The sequence below is a fragment of the Vicugna pacos genome, chromosome 7 (genome assembly GCF_048564905.1).
Source record: "Vicugna pacos chromosome 7, VicPac4, whole genome shotgun sequence".
Classification (NCBI taxonomy): domain Eukaryota; kingdom Metazoa; phylum Chordata; class Mammalia; order Artiodactyla; family Camelidae; genus Vicugna; species Vicugna pacos.
In genome coordinates this window covers 17,906,476-17,922,579 of record NC_132993.1, presented here as the reverse complement: position 1 = coordinate 17,922,579, position 16,104 = coordinate 17,906,476, and the positions used below count along the sequence as shown (strand labels likewise).

The 16,104-nt window shown below is 38.4% G+C and overlaps 1 protein-coding gene across 3 annotated transcripts in view; it reads right to left on the bottom strand.

Moving 5' to 3' along the window:
* CHCHD3 (coiled-coil-helix-coiled-coil-helix domain containing 3) overlaps positions 1-16,104 on the bottom strand; it is a 251,261-nt gene that overhangs the window by 13,617 nt on the left and 221,540 nt on the right. The gene's annotated exons all lie outside the window — the stretch shown is intronic.

Below are 16,104 nucleotides of genomic sequence, written 5' to 3'. Positions count from 1 at the left end.
CCCAGCCAGCGGAATCAGCCACCCGGGAGCCCTAATTTTCTCTTCCATTCCCCCTTTCAATTGGACACGAAACTCGAGATCCCGCAGTTCAGTCCTCTTTCTCCATACTCACTGTCCTTACATTAATTCCTAATCACTTATACCTTGGATTCAGGCAATGATCTCCACGGTCTCTCTATCTCTAAGCTTTCACCCTCTGCTCCTACCTCCCAGAAGGTTCTAATACTTAAGTCTCAGAGAGTGTCTGCTTTCTAAATAAAATACAAGGTCAAGAGGCAGGTCCTTTTGGATCAGGTTTCTGTCTACTCTGTCACCTTAATCTCCCCCACCCTGTACATGCTGCAGCCCAACTAAACCCCTTCCAGGGCTTGGTTCTTACACATTCCTTCATGTCTTTGCTTCACACTGCTCTTGATTTTGGAAATGCTCTGAACCCAAACCTTCAACCATCTCCATGTATCTGGAAAATAGCTACTCATCTTTGAATACTTGTGCTAAGTATGGAAGTATAACTTCCTCTATGCAGCTTTCACTAGCTCTCCCCATCCATGGTAGAGTCTATCATTCCCTATGGTGACCTCCGATCCTATAGTAACTTTTTTCACCATGTACTTAACACGGGCTACTCTACAGTCTCCTGCATTTTACTAGCATGCAAATCCCAAGTAGTAAAGACTATGTCTTATTTCCTGTGTGATCTCAGCTATCCACATGGATACCTCTTCTAGAAGTCATGCAATAAACGCTGGAAAAAATACAAATGGGTGGAGAGAAAATTTTTTTAATTCCCTGAGCTAAAATTTTACTAATTATACTCTTACAAATGTCAAGATTTTAGTTAGATTGTTTTCAGTGAATAGGCAGTATTAAACATATATGCTTCCAGAAAGTTAATAGACACTTGAAAAATGATAATGAAATAAACCAAATGGATTATACAAACAAATATGAAACATTCTTGTTAAGATGGTAGAGGAACTTGGATTATAAGGACTAAATACACAGAAAAAAATACATATTGTATCACTTTAACCTAAGAATCCATATTTCTTTCAAATTAGTTTTGCTTAATACAAAAGGTTCCAGCCTTTCCTATCAGTTATTTTTTTGAAATTTAAATCTGTTATTTCCATAGTAATCTCGAAACAGCATTACTTTAAATTTGATGGGTTCTAAAAAACCCCTAGAGAACACAGAAGGAATATTTCTCATCAATAAGGAAACCCCTGGGTGATGATTTGTCTCTTTATTACTTTTATCCAACACACAAAGCTGATATATATATTTTGCTAGAACAGAAAACTGAAATGCAAACTGGTCCCTAAGGGAATTTACTCCCTACCACATTCTAAAAAAGGAGACATAAAGAGCAAAAAATAATCCCATAAATTTTACATAACTTTTTCATTCATTACCTTACTGTTTTGCCAAATACCTGGGAACAGAATTTAAATCCAATCCCAGCAGTTTCAATTCTCTTTAAGATTTCGAAGTTCAGATGTCTGTGAATTTTTCTGGACAGATTTCCCTAATCCTCTACCATGAACATCAGTGTCTAACAGGAGTCAGCTGTGCTTCAAAGAGCAGAAGCACAGACACAACTAACTGATTATATAGCAAGACACACATCTGGATAAATAGTGAAAAAAAAAAACAGGATTGAGCATCAGGTCAGCTGAACCTAGCAAATATCTGACTAATGCCTAGAACAGTTCATGAGAAAGCAAGGTTACATTTTATCCTAATGTTGAGGACCATCGTCCCTCCAACGCATCTTAAATTTAAACCTCAGGAAAGGAAGATGGGAGAGAAGGCTAGAAGCATTTGGACTAGATATGTAGCCCCTCCCTCTATTAACACACAGTAAAAGACTGCAAAGAAAGAGCTTCCACATACTGCTCATCACAAAGAAGATGCTGTGCTTTTTTCCTCTATGAAGACTATTCACAATGGGATTCATTCATCTAATACCATGGATTCCTTAGAAAGAGGTAATTTAAGTTATATATAAGCATTTATCCTGGGTTGAGCTATTAGTAATGCAAGTTAAAGTCCATGAGTTATTTATGATTTGAAATGTGTCAAAATATACTTTTATCACCACAAATCAATACTGCTCACTTCCAGGGCTCTGATTTCCTGTCTGGGTAGTCTGTTCTGTGTGAGTGTGTGTGTTATGCTAACGCAAACATCTTCTGAAATCTTTTTTGTATATATTTCAACCTATATTGATGATTAGATGGCAGAATGAGGGGGAGAAGAGTGGAAATCAACATAATGAATGGTTTTCCAGTTCCTGGACTAGACTCTGGTACATTTTGCTGGGATTAATCTGTAAGGGCAAAGCTCTGCCTCTGTATTGATCTGCAATGCTTGTTATGCTGCCCTAATGCACTGTTTTCACTTTGGGAAAATGCTAAATGAGATTACTGTCTAACATTAGAAGGCCATAAAAACCAAGTATGGCACCTTCCATTCAGGAAAAGGGTTTCAAAGACATTTCCAATATGCATTATGGTAAACCCCCCATACAGTCATTGAGTCAGCAATTGATTTTTATTGACTGCTTTCATTCCTGCTGATGGAAAAAGCCACTATTAGGTAAAAATAACAAAAGGCAGAATTTCAAGATACCCAAGAAGGAAAATTAAATCTAAGCTGCAAGAGACGTTTAAATAATTTAATTTCTTTATATGGAAAGATAAAAAATGGTGAATGACAAATATTAAGACAAAGAAGAAATATTTGGAGAACTCAAAACCATAATGAAGACGTTAGAGATAAAACAGTTATCCAAAAACATATTTACCAAAAAGAAACCAGTGGAATAAAGTTGATACATGAAAATATATATTCCTCAAAAAAAGAGAAAAAATCCAGGTTAATGGTACTTGAAATTATTGAGGACTTCTGATGGATCCCACCACCTGCACATCTGGTCTCTCTTCCCTTTTCATTTTCTTCTGGTACTCTTTACTCTGTTCCCCATCTCTCCCCTCATTCCCACCAGCACTAGATGCTGGCCCTCTGCCCTTCACAACCCCAGCCCAGCTCACCCCACAGTGGCACTTAAGGCCAAGGAGGTTGCTGACAGTATTCAACAGCAGAACTGGAGAGCAAAGGTCTGGATAGAGAACAAAACCCAGCAAAGCACTCCTAGTAGGTATCCTGTAGCCAGTAAAACAATTTTTGCTAATGTTTAGTGCTAATATTCACTTAAAAAGCAGCTAAGAAAATATATCCAAGTATTTTTCTCATGACACTGACAGGTCCGTTGTAGAAACTTTGGGGGAAAAAAACCCAGAAAGTCTAAAGACACATTTAGGCAGTTTCTAATTTTTAAATGTTTAAAACACCATGGTGATGGATACAAATGATCACTACTGTTTCTGATGATTTCCTTTGTTTAGTTTTCTGTAAGTTGAATTAATTGGTCAAAGAGAAATGAAGACATCTCGGTAAAAATGAAGCTGAGATAAATAAGCAGTATTCAGAACTCTCCTCGTAAGACTCTAGTGTAATACATTTATACTCAGTTATCTGTTTTACGGCTGTTGGATATGCTGCTGCCTCTCCTACTTTCATGTCTCAGGAACTTCTCTGCTGTGAGTCTGAGCTATGTATTTCAAGGAAACTACTTAACCATCTTTTTAGTTCTAATATAAATGGCAAGGATAATGAGGTAATTTCAGAGAAGATAAAATATGGAGATAACCTTCCTCGTGCCATTCAGAAGCCTCAAGAAGTCATGTATTGACAATCAGCGAGCAGCCACAATTCCTAAAGCTCTCAGGAACACAAAAATTGTTCACTATGAGTGTAGGAAGGATGCGAGAATGACTGGCGCTACAAGGGGAATTCTGAGCTTTTAAACAGACTGCGACAATGCATCCTTCATGGGATCTCGTGGCCTCAGAAAATGGTATCCACCACATTAAAAGCAGGTACACAACACAGCCATGGAGTGACATCTTGGGTTCTAACTCCTCTGGAACAACAAAAACTCTAACTGTATTCTGTACTGAACATTTCATCAGATGGCAAGGCCAGTGGTCAGGATTTCTGCTTTTCTTTCACAATACAAAACTAAACCTACCTAGAGTATTGCCAATATTTAATAATTCACTCATGTCTCTTATTTCATATAATAAAGCTATCATAAAATGCAACATAAAGGAAGTATTTATCTCAAATGTATTCATTATCACCTATTAAATTTTTTTCATTTTTAATTTTATTTAAATTGCAATATCCTGATTCGTTTTCAAAATAAAATGTAAACAGCGTCCTTATAACAATGCAAGATCTGAAAAACAACTCAATTTCAAGCTCTTCTGACATTCTTAATAACTGCTAACCATCCTTACTAATGTCTCTATCTGAGCTGTAATCAGATTTCCACAATTATACTTTGAAGGCCAAACATCTCCAAAAGATGCCTGCTTTCTTTGTTTCAATTTGTCTTCATACACATTTTGCTATAAAATCTTAAAATACAATAAAGAGAATACTTTGCTTTTACATTTATTTCCTAAAATGATGAATATTAGCTATGATGTTATCTATCATAACAGGCCTCCACTGTTATCAGTGGAGGGAACGCCAACCTTGACTTCACCTGGTTCTACCCTTTGTTCAATGAACCAATCAGGCTGACAACAGATTGTTACCAATAATGAGCACCGTACCATTCAAGTGACAGATTCAACTTTGGCGTTGTAAAAGAAAAGCTCAGCTTTGGCCTGAGATACAACAGAGTTTATAGAATTCTATCCTACAAACCCAAGGCTTGAAAGAGCCATATCTGAAAATATTTTAATACTTACTATTTTAATTTTAACCTACTGTTGACTATGGAAAAAGACTTCAGTACAAAACTCAGGAATCTGAATCCAAGGGAGGTGGCTGATATGCAAGGAGGGAGGGGAAAGTATTGCCAGTCTTCCACCGGATTTTAGGAATCTGAGTAAAAGCCCTAAAGCCAGTAAAACCCAAGGACAGGACTTCTGGTCACCTATCTGAGATGGCATGAATAATACAGTGCTCTACACAGACGGGGACACTGGTCTCAGACCAAAGAGCTTCACATATCGTAAGCACATGAGCACCAACACACCAGAATATAAGGTAAACAAAACACTTCCCAATTTTGCAATATGTTTTTCTTCCTTATTCAGTAATATTGGGCACCTGGAAATGATGGCGGCATTAGGACAAACCTAGGAAGAGAGTGAGAACTTAGTAGCACGTGGCTACGTGAAGGCTGGTGGGGGCTGGCTGGCTCTGCTTTCTTGTGATGCTCAGTGGATGATACATTCCAACACCATGGGACTCCCCAAAGTCTGGTTTCCTTTTCTGAGGAGGCAACTCTTGCTCCACTTTTCACAGAGAACTCTCAGGGCATCTTGCCAACTTCACCATGCCCTGGATGGGACCCTGCTACTTGGGTTCACTCCACCAAGGATCTGGATTTAGAAAAATGGGGCCATCTTCTGTTGCATCTCCAAAGAAAAAGGGCCCAAATATTTGTAAATATTTTCTTAAAATCAGGTGACCTAAGCGGGTTGGCTAATTTTCATCTTCTACTGTATCGTGGTACCCTTGCACATTTGGGCTGTGTGCAGCAAGGTTTATATCTCTCAAAAGGGCGATAAACTAATTTTTACTTGCATAAAGGATAGCTGGAATAAGAAGCAATAACTATACAGAGTTTGAGGACACAGAACATAACTGATGTCAACATTAACTCACTCTGGAAAAACTCCAAATCAACTCTCAAACACATTCACTTTAGGACAACAGAGCACTCATGAGATGATTTTCAAGCTCACACACAGCCTTCTCAATAAGCGAAATTCTACAGCTAACATGTTGCACTTTAGTTGGAGTGAGCCTTAACTTAGAGAAGTACAAGCCACCCTTCTCTCTCCCTTTCTTAACAATGCCTGGTATATTGTTATTGCTTAATAAATGTCAAGTCATAATGCTATAGCAAGAATGAGTACTAGCAGGTTAACAATGCAACTTTTTGCTCTAAAGGTGCCTGAGCAGCAGTTTATACAAAGTATTCTGAGTAGAAACATCACCTCCTGCCATGCACTCAGTAGGAACAAAATTAAATCACAGTTCATTGAAGTGGCCCTTGGTTATAAGAACTGCAATAGCGAGAGAAGTATTTTCTTTGTTCCTTCAAAAGACCTACAAGTAGAATGAAGATATGTCCAGGGCCGAATGTTAGATCTGAACCTTCAAAGGCTACATCAGTGTGTGAATGAGATCAAGTCATCTTAAAACATACCAAATTATTTTTATTTGAAAGATTTCAACAAGGTCAATAATAATAATAATTATTATTATTATCACTATTATTAAAGAAAAGCATGGCATTTACTCTCACCTGACTTGGTAAAGTAATTCTAAATAGACAATTTGGAAAATACTAATCTTGAGCATATACAACACATGGATTTCTTTTACTTTAAACATGTGTATCTGTATAATATATCGAACTTATGCTGACACAAATTAAAAGTTATTTTAAGGTACTTTACCTAGGAGACTTTGTGATTTACTTCCATTTTCCTTATCCTGCTACTTTAGAATGTTCACTAAAATTGGTCTAAGGACAGAAAATATGAGAATTGACTCATTCATTCATTCATTCATTCATTCATCTACTGAGTTACTCCAACAACAAATATTGTTAAGCCATAGACAACTTATTAAGCGTTCATTATATGCCATTAACTATGACAAGTGCTGAATAACATGGGATCCTTGTCTTCAGCTGGCTCACAAGGTCTTTTAATCAGGTTGCTAAATTATAAACAAAGTACTAAACAGAACTCTGGTTTTGAATGGGACAGAAACTGAATATACAGCGTTCTAGACAAGAGGACATCCATCATTGGTGAACAGAAAGGGAGAAGTGGTCTTAGGATTTTCTCGAAGTTACTTTCAAGCTAGCAGGAAGATTTATCCATTGTATTCAGACTACAGAGACAGGCTCTGAGACAGGATCTTTTATTGAAGTATAGTCAGTTTAAAATGTTCCATTAATTTCTGGTGTACAGCATAGTGATTCAGTTTATATATATATATTTTTTCATATATATATTCATAGTCATATTCTTTTCTTTATATTACAGGTTTTTACAAGACACTGCATATAGTTCCCCATGCTATATGGTAGGACCCTGGTGTTTATTTGTTTGATTTTTTTTAATTTTATTGAAGTGTAGTTGATTCACAATGTTAGTTTCAGGTGTACAGCAAAGTGATTCAGTCATACATATGTACACATATTCTTTTTCATTATAGGTTATTATAAGATATTGAATAGAGTTCCCTGTGCTATGCAGTAGGACCTTGTTGTTTATCTACTTTATATATATATTAGTAAGTATCTGCAAATCCTGAACTCCCAATTTGTCCCGCCACTCCCTCCTTCTCTCCCGGTAAACATAGATTTGTTTTCTATGTCTGTGAGTCTGTCTCTGTTTTGTCAGTAAGTTCATTTGTGTCTTTTTTTTTTTTTTAAGAGTCCACACGTAAGTGATTATCATATGGTATTTTTCTTTCTCTTTCTGGCTTACCTCACTTAGCATGACAATCTCTAGGTCCATCCATGTTGCTGCAAATGGCATTCTTTTATTCTTTTTTATGTTTGAGTAGTGGTCATTTGTGTGTATATATATCACAACTTCTTTATCCAGTCATCTGTTGATGTTGTTTAGGCTGCTTTCATGTCTTGGCTATTATACATAGTGCTATGAACACTGGGGTGCATATAACTTTTTGAATTAGTTTCCTCTGGAAATATGGCCAGGAGTGGGATTGCTGGATCATATGGCAAGTCAATTTTTAATTATTTAAGGAATTTCCAATACTGTTTTCCATAACAGCTGCAACAAACTACATTCCCACCAACAGTATAAGAAGGCTCCCTTTTCTACACATCCTATCCAGCATTTATCGTTCCTAGTAATTTGGAGAAATAATTTCACTATAGTACATAAGGCAGAAGCCAGATGGCAGGAAACTGGTAAATTTTAAAGTGGGCAGTAAAGAGATCGAGGCAGTGGGTTTGGGTCAGTTAAATATCCTTTACAGAGTGCCTTTTATACACCAGGCACTGTTGGGGGTGGTGGGGCGGGAGACACACCCATCCGATAAGAGTTGTTTTTATGGGGCACATCTGGTAATAGTGAAAATATGGAAGGGGAGGAGTACATCGGGCTGGAGATGACTGGAAAAGGTCTCAGATGATATGAAGAGAATTCAGCAGTCTTAAAGAACAGGAAGGGCTCAGGCAGTCAGGACAGAAAGGCACTCCAAACAGAAAGGTGGAAGAAGCAAAGGCTGAGGAAGAAGAAAGTTAGGAGGCAGAGGCAGTGATGTCACTAATGGACTTCTTTTTTTTCTTCAAAGATTGATATGGAAACTTATATACAGGACAGAAAGCTAAAACACTTTCAGCAAGGACATGTTCTACAAGCAGATAAAGGGATTTCCATAAAAAATACAGTAATGAGTAACGGTGAGTTCAGAAGTTGGGTAAATAGGGAAGGTTGTGTGAAAAAAAGGAGAGTTTTCATTGTCTTTTAAAAGGAAGACAAGTGGGCAGAAAGGAAGCCGTGGCCCATGCAGATATGGTGTGATTAAGCAGAAACATGGATCTCTTGGTTAAAGCAGAAGTCCACAGTGAGGAATATAAAAAATGAGGTTGGTGAGATGCAGGAGTGGAAGGAAATGGTCTGGAGGGAAACCTCAAAAGCTAATGAGTCATCTGACAGCAATGGGAATCCATGTGAGCAAGAAACGGGGCAGTCCATGAAAAGACGGGTTCTGCTCCTAAGGGCATCAGAAAGTACTGGTGACAGAAGAGCAGAGATGGGAGTGCAAACCTGGCGAGGCCCAGCTGCCAGGCATGCAGAGGCATGTGAGAAGGCCCAGGGGCATCACCCCAGGAGATGCTCAACACAGCAGGGGACAGGCCAGAGACCATCCTACATCCCCCAAGTTGTATTTCCCACAACAGCACGTACTTTGCATATAGTTAGTGTAGTTAAGGCAAGGACACATTTATGCATTTACTGTAGGTCTTGCCCTCACACTTATATTGTGCCTAGAACTTTGTGTTTGAGCCCCCTTCGCACTCTCCAAAATAGATGTACACTGAAATTACTGGTTGATTAATGGTTAATAAAAATGGAGAAAGCTTGGTATAAGATACATTTGAAAAATAGGAGTTTATGGATGTTGATCAACTATAAATACTCATTCTGCATAAGAAGCTCATGATGGCCTCAACTTCAATTTAAAATCATGTAACATGTATATGCTGATATATTCATACAACGTATCTGAAAAAATCCACAAGTGGTAACAGCAGTTGATTCCAAGGAAGGGATTTGGACAAGAGGTCACAGAGTTAAGAAGAAGAACTACTTTTACATGGGATATTCAAATTTTCTGTCATGGACATAATATGTTGCTTATCAGAAAAAAACTGATTTTAAAGATTACAATGCCACATTATTTATATATATTTTATTTGCCCTGAGAAATTGCTATAAGAAAGTTTGCTTTCCTTTCAGATGCTTATGCACCAAAAGCCATTTCTATGGGTTATGTGGTGCTAAATAGAAGACTGTTTGAAAACTTAAGACAACACCAAGACACTAGATATGAAATTCCACATGCAAATGCCAGAAAAAGACAAAATGTAAATTGGGAAATAATTCAAAATTCCTTTATACATGTCAGCCTTCAGCACAAGCCCTTCTGATTTAGTATCTCAGCAATCTTGTGAGAAGAAAGACAAAGAAACTGCCCAATTATTTTAAGTTACAGGGCAAGCCAACCAAGATAAGGAAGCAACCTAAATGTCCATCAACAGATGACTGGATAAAGAAGCTGTGGTAATTTATAAAATGGAATACTACTCAGCCATAAAAAAGAACAAAATAATGCCATTTGCAGTAACATGGATGGACCTAGAGATTATCTTACTAAATGAAGTAAGTCAAAGACAAATATATGATATCACTGATATGTGGAATCTAAATAAGTGATACAAATGAACTTATTTATAAAACAGAAACAGACTCACAGACAGAGAGCAAATTTATGGTTACCAAAGGGGAAAAGAGAGGGGAGGGATAAACCAGGAATTTGACATTAGTAGATACAAAATACTACATATATAATATATAAACAACAAGGTCCTCCTGTATAGCACAAGGAACTATATTCTGTATCTTGTAATAACCTACAATGGAAAAGAATATGAAAAAGAACTGAATCACTATGCAGCACAGCAGAAACAAGCACAACACTGTAAATCAACTATACTTCAATAAAAATAAATAAATAGATAGACAGATAGAAAAGATGCAACATAAGCATTTGAAAAGCCTGGCAGCTTTCCCCTTTCATGAGATTCCTGCCTGTCAGAGAAGATGGTCCCTTCTGTCTTTCTTTGCTCTCTCCTAACCTCCCTCCCTGGCTTAACTGTATCTTCAAAACTCAGTTCTTCATCCCTGCTGTTCTTTGCTCCTGGCAAAGTTATTCTTCTCCTTTGGGGGTTCTCTCCTATTGCCTTGTGTGTGATGAAATGGGTTTTCTAGTTGCTCTCCAACAGTCAGTAACTGTGTGTCTTAGCTTTCTCTGAGCTTCAGTTCTTTGCTGCACAGATAGTAATCTTACCCATCTGAAGCCAGGGACTAGATTGGATGGTCCTCTTATAGTCTTTCTAATTCTAAGACTCCAAGACTAAACAATAACTGGATATGTCCAATTTATTTGATTCCCATTTTCATATCCAGACATTATCCTTCCATTTTTCACCAATAGCAACAGTGACAGCTCATCATCATACATTAAATGTTGGCTCCTTTGAGCTGAGATTTGGCATGGAGTGCCGACCCAAGGTGGAGCAGGCAGCTGCACAGAGCAGCAGAGCGACAGGCGCCGGGAGAGGGTGGGTGGCCACTCACCTTCGGCAGGAATGCAGCACCTGACCACAGTGCTGGGAGGGGGCACGATCCGCCCACCTGCCTCACCGGAGTGCAGCATCTGACTGCGGCATCGGGAGGGGGAGTGACCCGCCTGTCCATCGGGTAAGAGCTCAGCATCCAACCCAGTACTGGGAGGGGGTGTGATCTGCTAGCCGACAGCCACTGGGAGCAGCACAGACAAGGGTGCCAAAAGAGGGCCTCTGGAAACAGCAAGCTGAGTTCGCAAAACAGGGCAAAGACACAAAGACCTCTCGATAAAATCATTAAGAGCACACCATCTCCAGGAGAACTAGGTAACTGATACTCCTTAAGCCACAGTGCCAGAGAGATATGAGCAATATGAAGAAGCAGAGGAACCACTCCCAATTAAAAGATCAAGAGAAATCCCCTGATAGCACGATCAAGGAAATAGACATTGATGGCCTTCTAGATCAAGATTTCAAAAAAAGGAGTGATCAAAGTACTGAAGGAACTAAAAGAAATAGTGTTTAGAGATATAAAATATGTCAAAAATGAAATAGAAGCTATAATGAAGAACCAAGTAGAATTAGTAAACTCATTTGCTGAGATGAGAGCTGACCTAAAGGCTGTACAAAGCAGGCTACATAATACAGAGGAACAAATTAGTGACCTAGAAGACAGGACAACAGAAAACACCCAATCAGAACAGCTGAGAGAAAAACAAATAAAAACAATGAAAACAATATAAGGGATCTATGGGATAATACAAAGCATGCCAATTTACACATAATAGGGGTTCCAGAAGGGGAAGAAAGAACAAAGGGGATCGAACAGGTCTTTGAAGAAATCATGACTGAAAACTTCCCAAACCTAAAGAAGGAATCAGATATCCAAGTACAGGAGGCTTAGAGGGTCCCAAATAGGAAGAACCCAAACAGACCCACACAAAGATATATCATCAAGATGGCCAGGGTCAAGGATAAAGAAATGATCCTGAAGGCAGCAAGAGAAAAACAAAGAGCGAGTTACAAGGGAACCCCCATAAGGCTCTCAGCTGATTTCTCTACACAAACACTACAGGCCAGAAGGGAGTGGCAAGAGATATTCAAATTCCTGAATGAAAAAATATGCAGCCTAGGATACTCTATCCAGCAAGGCTATCCTTTAGAATAGAAGGAGAGATAAAGAACTTCACAGACAAGCAAAAACTAAAAGAGTTTAGCAACACTAAACCCATGCTAAAAGAAATACTGACGGGTCTACTCTAAATAGAAAAGAAGCAGGATGCTACAAAAATGAGAAATTCATAACTAGAAAGGAGATAACTGCCATGAATTACAAAAAGAATAAACACAAAGCCGTAAAAGAAGACATCTAAATCATTAAGATGAGAGAGGGAAGCAAGGAAAGCCACTGTGGAAAACAGTATGAAGATTCCTCGAAAGGCTAGGAATAGACTTACCATATAACCCAGGAATCCTGCTCCTGGGCATATATCCAGAAGGAACCCTACTTCAAAATGACACCTGCACCCCAGTGTTCATAGCAGCACTATTTACAATAGCCAAGACAAAGAAACAGCCTAAATGCCCAACAACAGATGACTGGATAAAGGAGATGTGGTATATTTATATGATGGAATACTATTCAGCCACAAAACCCAACAACATAATGCCATTTGCAGCAACTTGGTTGTTCCTGGAGAATGTCATTCTAAGTGAAGTAAGCCAGAAAGAGAAAGAAAAATGCCATATGAGATCACTCATATGAGGAATCTAAAAAAAAGAAAAAACAAAACAAAAAATACATAAATACAAAACAGAAACAGACTCATAGACATAGAATACAAACTTGTGGTTGCCAAGGGGGTGGGGGGTGGGAAGGGACAGACTGGGATTTTAAAATGCAGAATAGATAAACAAGATTATACTGTATAGCACGGGGAAATATATAAAAGATCTTGTGGTAACTCACAGAGAAAAAAAATGTGACAATGAATATATGTATGTTCATGTATAACTGAAAAATTGTGCTCTAAACTAGAATTTGACACAACATTGTAAAATGAGTATTACTCAATAAAAAAATGTAAAACAAACAAACAAAATATTGGCTCCTTTGCTCTTGTTTAATACTTTATATTCAGGAAGTCACTGAGATTGTTAGTTCTTTTATTTGTTTGTTTGTTTTATGGGGGGGGGGATTAGGTTTATGTATTTATTTCTATTTTGAAGAAGTACTGGGGATTGAACCCAGGACTTCATGCATGCTAAGCATGCACTCTACCACTTGGGCTATACTCTCCCCCTAAGACTGTTAATTCCTTCTTGGAAATGTCTTTCCCTATCAACCCTTGCTCAGTTCTCTCTCTCGTCACCCTGCGCTAAGCTATCAGTTCATGCAGAGACTACTATTAGCCTCCAAATGGTCTGTGCACCCAGCTGCCTTCTTTTCAAGTGCATCAACATGAGTTCTACAAAATGCTTATCCTGCAAAATGCCAACCTTTCTTAGGGTCACTCAGGACTCTTCCTTCTCTTTTCACCTTCTATATGCAATTTTTACTTTAAAAATTTCTCATATCCCTTTCCAATTCTCACCAGCTACTACTGAAGGTGTTGGGAGAAAGAGAACCCACTGGAACTTCATTAAGCCAGTATTTACCTACTCTGGCCTCACAGTGAAGGATAGATGGTGACATTTGCAAGGCTGTTTTCAAACACAATCTAATATGAACCAGTATGACAGCCAAAGAGCACAACTACATGTTTCCTAATGTCGACTTTCCAAGCCATGTGATAAAATTTAAAACCATTCTCTGAATTGATTTTATTTTTCACTCATGGGTAAGGGCACTATCTACAAATGATAAGTTTCCATAGGAACTAAATTGATTTCAAAAGGTTTGAACATTGAGGCTTTTTAAAAACACCCTAACAACATGATTTTGTACAAAGTGCCCTGCATCTTTGAAACTTAGAGTGTTGTAAGTGCTAATCTCTTAATTCCCTGAAAAGTCCCTAGAAATGAGAGTGAGGGGAGTCTCTTTGCATTTGGGAAACAAACATGTTTAAGGTAACCGGGAGGGAAAAGAACTTGGAAAGTTAGTTGCTAACTCATACTCTGTTTCACCTCTAGCGTTAAGTACAACTAATCACACATGGTACTACTACTTACCAATTTTTGGAAGACAAGTACACTATGAATTCCAGTAGCTAATATTTCCCTACTTAATACCACATAAATGAGGGATACACCTCCACAGAATTTTATAACTAATAGAAGCGAAGAGTTTACATGGGATGTATAATCACAATAAACTCCATGTGCATCTATGGACCATCTACACAATTCTTAATTTAGAAATTCCAACATTTCTTTTTTCAGTTCTGATTAACTGAAGTATTCGGTACTGATGCCATAAGAAGGCATTACATTCCAACACAACATACAATGTCAACCTCTTGTGTTACATAAATGGATTTAAGCATTTTCCAGAGGACAGGCAAGATTTAGCAAATTGGCTTAATGCTTTAGGCTGCTGCTGAGACTGAAATTAACAAGACTAACCATGAGAGTAGAGAAAACAGCCTCTTGCACAAATTCTTCAAATGATTATGATAAGCCTCACAACATAAGTATTTCAGAGGCGGAATCCCAATGATTCCTATGTAAAGGGATAATGATGTACGACTGCAAGACCAAACAACATATTTTTGAATTCATGTCTTGGATGGGATTCACCATGCTGAGCCCTATTAGTTTTACATCTCCCTTACGGTTCTAACTCACCAGTATTAACCTAAAGCCTTCACACAAAGTCCAGTCTATGAATGTCTGCCGTACAAACGTCCCTTAATATAGCTCTCCAGTTGAGTGTTAATGGAGGAAAATCATATAACCAGGGAAACTCTAACCAATGTAAATTCATAGGTAGATGGTAATTCTGCCTACCATGTTTTTAAATTTCCGTGGTAAATTCACCTTTGCCCTCTTTCCAATGATTGTGTCATTCCATCTCCATTTCTCTTTCACTCTTGGCTATTTTTTAGTTTTTACTGAGTAAAACAGACACCAAGAGATAACTCTCTTTTCTTCCCATAAATTTCTTTCTTTTTTTTGGGTATCTGCCCCTTTTCTATCGTTACTTTGGAGGAAGAGTACCTCTGTTAACAATTTCTGTCCCTACTGGATCATTTTCACTACCCTCCCATGTTCTCAGATAAAGCGCTTTCCAAGAGAACTTTTCAGTGACGGAAACAGTCTACATCTATGCAGCCTGACACAGTGATCAAGGCCACATGTTGCTACTGAGCACCCAAGATGTGACTAATGCAACAAAGGTAATGCATTTTAAATTTTCCGTAATTTTAATAAATTTAAATCTAATCAGTCATATGTGGCTAGTGGCTTTCACACTGTTGAAAGCACAGCTCTAGCAAACACTATCCTTATGACAGCCATCACCACTGCCCACCTCCCATCCATTCTCTTCCATCCACACCCAAGTGGTCAAGTCCAACGATTCTTAGTAGACATCTTATGGAACCAGCTGGCACAGACTTGTTCAAGTAAATTACTTTCCTCTCTTGAAAGGGGTTTTTTGGCTTCTATAAACCCTGCACTTCCTTCTCTGCTCCTCCACCAGCTCAGCTTCCTCTAGCTGATCTCTAGATGTGGGAGTTCCTCAGGGATATGTCCTGGAGGTCTCTGCTCTTCTCTCTGCACTCTCTCCACCATTATCTCAACCACTCTTGTGGCTTTAATGTCACCTGTGTGCTGACAGCTATCAAGTTCATATCTCTAGCCCTGCCTTCCTATAGGTGGCTGCCTCCTGCGAGTCACACTGAAGGTTTTCACAAGTGCCATGTGTCTAAAACAGAACTCTAAATTCCTTCCTCTACCCCCAATTTGTTCTTTCCTCCCCATCTCAGTAAATGGACCCTCCAAAATCCCCTCCCCTTCTCTCATTCCCTATATCCAGACACTTCCCTTTCTCTCATTCCTAATATCCAATCTGTCACCAAGTCATAGCAATTAAACTTCTAAAACAGATCTGGAATCTACCTACGTCTCTCCAGCTCTACTGTCATTATTCTAGTCCAAGTCACTACAGCCACCAT